General features: G+C 35.7%; 1 long non-coding RNA gene across 1 annotated transcript; it reads right to left on the bottom strand.

The window, feature by feature from the left end:
- Positions 1 to 2,440: 2,440 nt before the first annotated feature.
- On the bottom strand, positions 2,441 to 5,281 carry LOC123520580. Its single transcript, XR_006679311.1, has 3 exons — positions 5,182 to 5,281; positions 3,408 to 3,576; positions 2,441 to 2,701 (listed from the first exon to the last, which is right to left on the bottom strand). It is a non-coding gene; the product is annotated as an uncharacterized LOC123520580 (long non-coding RNA).
- Between the last annotated feature and the right edge of the window lie 348 nt (positions 5,282 to 5,629).

Genomic DNA, 5,629 nt, shown 5'->3' with positions numbered 1-5,629 from the left:
CTGTTAATAGATTCTGTTAATAGATTTAGGAGAAGAGCAGTGGCTGTCTACCACAGCTGCAACAGAAAGGTCGGAAAGGAAACTTAAGATAAAGTTGCAGAGAGAAAAATTAAAACTAGGAGGGTGTTTTTTATATTAAATCTTTGGCGAGATTCTATAAAAAGCTTTCGATACGTCTAACGCAACAACAAAAGTTTCACCAAAATCTCTAAAAGAGGATGACCAAGACTCAATAAGAAAAGCCAGAAGATCAACAGTAGAGTGGCCTTGACGGAAGCCATACTAGCTATCAGATAGAAGATTGTGAATTGACAGATGTTTGAGAATCTTCCTATTGGGGATATATGTAAAAACTTTAGACAAGCAAGAGATTAAAGCCATAGGGCGGTAATTTGAGGGATTAAAGCGGTCACCCTTTTAAGAACAGGCTGAATGTAGGCAAACTTCCAGCAAAAAGGAAAAGTAGAAGTCGATAGCCAAAGTTAAAAGTTTGGCCAGGCAAGGTCTAAGCAAGAAGGTACAATTGGTAAGAATAATAGGAGGGACCCCATCAGGTCCATAAGCCTTCCGAGGGTTTAGGCCTAGCGAGAGCATGGAAAACATCATTTAGAATAATTTTAATTGAAGGCTGAGGAGGAAGAGAGAGAGGAATAGCCCCAGAATCATCCAAGGTAGAGTTATTTATAAAGGTTTAATAGAAGAGTTCAACTTCAGAGACAAATATGATGGCAGTGGTGCCATCAGGATGAAATAAAGGAGGAAAAGGTGAAGAAGTAAAGTTATTGAGGTGTTTTTGGCCAGATGTCAGAAGTCTCTCGAGGGTAGTTGGATTTCGAAAGACTGTGGCATTTTCTTTTAATGAAGGAGTGTTTGGCAAGTTGAAGAACAGACTTGGCATCATTCCGGGCAGAAATATAAAACGCATGAAATTCAGGTACCTTCTGTGGGCAACCTCTCCAGCATGTATAGTGAGAGAGCAGACTATGTTAAATCAAGGTTTGGAAGGTTTAGGTTGAGAAAAGGAGTGAGGAATGTACACTTCCATGCCAGACACTATCACCTGTGTTATGCGTTCAGCTCTCAGAAATAGGTCTCTGATACGGAAACAGTAAAACAGTAATCATTCCAGGGAAAATCAGCCTAGTGCCTCCTCAGATCTCCCTAACTGACAGAGGTGAAATGCCAGAAGCACCTTTTGGAGAAATAGGGTAAGATACAGATATGAGGTTGTGATCAGAGGAGCCCAACGGAGAAGATAGGATAACAACATAAGCAGAAATAACAGAAGTAAAATAAGTTCAAGAATGTTGAGCATATCTCGAAGACAGTCAGGAATACGAGTAGGGTGTTGCACCAGTTGCTCTAGGTCATGGAGGATGGCAAAGTTGAAGGCTAGTTTACCATGATGGTCAGTGAAGGAAGAGGAAAGCCAAAGCTGGTGGTGAACATTGAAATGTCCAAGGACGGAGATCTCTGCGAAGAGATAGAGAGAAGGATAAATAGTAAAAGAATTTCTTATAGTCAGAGGAGTTAGGGGAGAGGTAGACAACAAAGATGAATTTAGTTAGAAAGCGACTTTTGAGCCAGATGGTGGAAAACTTGGAAGATTCAAGAGTAAAACTCTTCACTGTAAAAAATAATTTGTAAATTTTACAGAAAATTTACTGGCATCCATGCTGCCAAACATTTTCTGTAAAACTTACGACCAGTTTTATCTAAAAATTTTAATTCTCTGTAAACTTTTATCTGTTAAAAAAACAGTTTTCCTGTAAATCAGTTTACAGATTTATCTGTTTGCAAAAGTTTTACATTTTTTCCGTTAATTGATTTACAGATATTTTTCTGTTAGAATTACTGTATTCCAGTAATTTCATACAGGATTTTACCCGAATCTTTTCTTAGGAATTGGTCAGCAATAATTGCTGTAGTTACATATATAAACCTGTAAACAACTCTATAAAAGTATTAGAATATCCTTATGAATATTATTGCTGGCCAGTTCTTTAAGAAATTCAAGTAAAATACTGTACAAAAATATAACAATGTAACATCATTAAATCCTGCAAAAACCTCCTCTTCTAAAGTAACAATAATACAAGGCAACTGATAAGTAATATTTTATTTTTAAGGTACAAAAGCCTTTTTGCTGAGATTTCTACAATGACGGCAACTATTAAAAATCCACTTACGCGGAAACTGATCAGATCTTTCCTGAGTATGAAATGTTAACATCACAGATTATATAAAAGTACAAAATGCTCCATATTACATGTGGGGAAACATCTCTCTAAATGTAAAGAGAATTGCAGTGAATGTGTAAAAATATGACGTTTTGAAACGCTAAGCCTCCATGACACCAACTGCTGAGAAACTTCTAGTACTTCCTTATGAAGATTTTGAAAAGAAATTAATCTCGTCAACACATGAAATTAAAAGAGTAACTTCCATGAGACAAAAATTCTAAGAACAGCTTTCAAAATATTCCTTTAAATTTCATAACTGAAATAATAATCACAACCAAAAAATTAAACAAAACCTTCAAAACCATATAACCACACTTTTGTGGCCTTAACTCCTCCAATCCACATCAGCAAGGGCATTAATCAAACTCAGAACTTTGGGATGAATTTGAGAATACCTCTTGGAATTCTTCTTAATCTCCACTTTGCTACACCTGTCAGGGTTGATGCGGACAAAACACCTGTAACAATAAACACTTATTATGTAGATACAATATATGAATGATTTTGCTATCTTTATATTGGAACACAAGAGTTTTGAGCTACCCATCTGGGTTGGAGCTGAAGAAGTATCTGTAATGATAAACACTGATATGTAGATATTATATATAAATGATCTGATATGTAAATATTACATATAAATGATTTTATATTTATACTGGTGGCTTGTGTAAAAAAAAAAAAAAAAAAAAAAAGACTAGCTTGCTAACCATCTGGGCTGAGGCTGATGAGACATCTGTAATGATAATGAATGATATGAAGAAATAGTAGTCATCTTTATATTGGACACAAGATTACTCAGTGAGCTATGGTAGGGAATGATATGCAGCACTCACACTGTTTCATGCAAACATAGTATATATAATATTGAGCAGTACAACTCTGGTATATTAATAACTTGTACAGAAAAATATAATTTATGCCTAGCTAGACACTTGAGATCCCTGAAAACTGGGACCGAGAGAGCTTTCAAAACTGGCGGCTGATGGCGCGGCAGTTCCCTGCCATACCTCATTGATATATGCACATTCTATACATAGGTATGTAATCTTGAATTTCAATGGTAGAGGCAAGAGAGAAGTAAATAAGGATTTGGAATGGGGCAGTCAGGCTATCAATTGGATAAGATTTTTGATAAGCTAACATTAAGTTTAAGTAAGAATTTACCTTTGAATGAATTTCAGTGTAGATGCACATTCTGCAGGGTACATGATGTTCAAGTTGTAGTAGCTTGCAAACAGCATAGCAAGACCAGCAGCAAATGTGGCAATGTCCTCGTTGACAATAACACCATCAATAGACAGTATGTATCTGCTTGCATACAGTCTGGATTCCCCTGAAAGAGCATTAACATTATGACAGTATTTTGTAGGTTGAGCTGACATGGAAATAATGAACCAATTTTCCAGAATTCGTGTTGAAGAACTTAATGACCATTTGTTACCTGTGTTGCAAAATAATTACTGTGAGGGTTATGAAGGTAGGATTGAAATTGTTAATAATAATAATAATAATAATAATAATAATATATATATATATATATATATATATATATATATATATATATATATATATATATATATATATATATATATATATATATATATATATATATATATATATATATGGGATGATTCAGTAAATACAGCTTTCCTATATTTCTGTCATGGAGAATAATGTGTTGTCTATAACAACTCAACAAGGCTGGTAGTATAAAATTATCATATACATATAAAAATTACAATTAAGATTCATCATATGCTAAATGCAAAATACTAGTAACATATCACAAAACTATATAGAATATGGTACATATATCATTGGTTTCATAACACGGCACAAGCAAAAAGTTATATGATGGGAATGCAATGCAAGCTATTATTATTTACTTATTATTTATTACACATGAGGACACATGCACTAGCCAGTATTTAAGAAAATTAATGTAAAATAAGAGTTTGCATTTCATTGGTTTTCATAAATAAATGAGGGTATTTGGCTGTGAAAGATAAGTCTGCAGAACGAAACTAGCTTAGTGAGGCAGGCTGGTAAGTCAACTGCCGTCAACTACCGTCAGCTGCGTAGAAGACAGTGGAAAAACACTTCATTATTAATAGAGGACTCCATCACCATATGATTCCTTTTTATGAAATGTTTATCATTTACAACATTTTGTTTCAGTAGCCTACCCTTTGAAAGGTGGCCACTTGACTTCTCCCTCTCCTTTCCTTCCTTCCTTCCTTTCTCTCTCTCTCTCTCTCTCTCTCTCTCTCTCTCTCTCTCTCTCTCTCTCTCTCTCTCTCTCTCTCTCTCTCTCTCTCGAACGTACAGATACTATTTCTCAGCCTTCAGCAATTTTTTTTTTTTTCTCTGATATCTGGGAGGGCGTACTGGCTGGTCCTTCATTCTTTCTCCTACTCCTTCCCTCTACTCTGCTACCACCACCACCGCCAATGTTGTCATGCACTTCTCTCTCTCTCTCTCTCTCTCTCTCTCTCTCTCTCTCTCTCTCTCTCTCTCTCTCTCTCTCTCTCTCTCTCTCTCTCTCTCTCTCTCGTCTTATTATCTTTGATCATCACCACCACCACCACCACCACCATTAGTGCGCTGAGTAGAGCTGCTCATTCAACAAGAAAATTATTATAAACAAACTTCACTGACTTCAGCAGCCTTATTGTTAATGCTGTTCATTTCAACGGTAATTATTTTTAGTTGACGGTAGTTGACGGCAGTTGACGGTAGCCTTATTGTCAATGCAGTTTATTTATACAGTAATTATTTTGTTAGATGACGGTAGCTGACGGCAGTTGACGGTAATTAGTACAGGCGCCTCCACCGAACATACAAGGCTACTTTCAAATAACTTTGCTATTGTTTAAGGACATGACATGTATTAAGTAAGTGCCTATACATAATTCAATAAAATCAATCACTAACTCACCGCTGTACACGAAGAAATGATGTAAGATTGGTCAGCTGCGTTCCACTCGTCCAGTAACACAGTTCGTCTGATACTTGTATTGGCGGGCGGCGGGTGGGCAAAGACAAACAGAAAAGGGACGATTGACGATCATGATGCGCAATCCTTTATAACTTTATTTAATACTCTTATTAACCAAGCTTTTTCAAAAGTCAGTATGTTCGAAGTGAAAGAGAAAAATAACACAAATAACTTACCGTATGATTCGATGTCTTGGTCAACGAAGTCACGATTATTATTATCTTTTATTCTTCGTAATATCTTCTTTTGACTTCTTCTCTGCATATAGGGCGTCAAAAATAGAACATATAATATTTGCATGAAGTATCTTTTTCGAAATCATTAGTGTTATGCTAATCTTTGAGCCAATACTTGTATGACTGACATGTAATGCCAGATAAAAGCAGTA

This window comes from Portunus trituberculatus, chromosome 7 (genome assembly GCF_017591435.1).
Source record: "Portunus trituberculatus isolate SZX2019 chromosome 7, ASM1759143v1, whole genome shotgun sequence".
Classification (NCBI taxonomy): Eukaryota; Metazoa; Arthropoda; class Malacostraca; order Decapoda; family Portunidae; genus Portunus; species Portunus trituberculatus.
The sequence above is the reverse complement of the archived record's forward strand: the minus strand, read 5'-3'. Positions and strand labels throughout refer to the sequence as shown.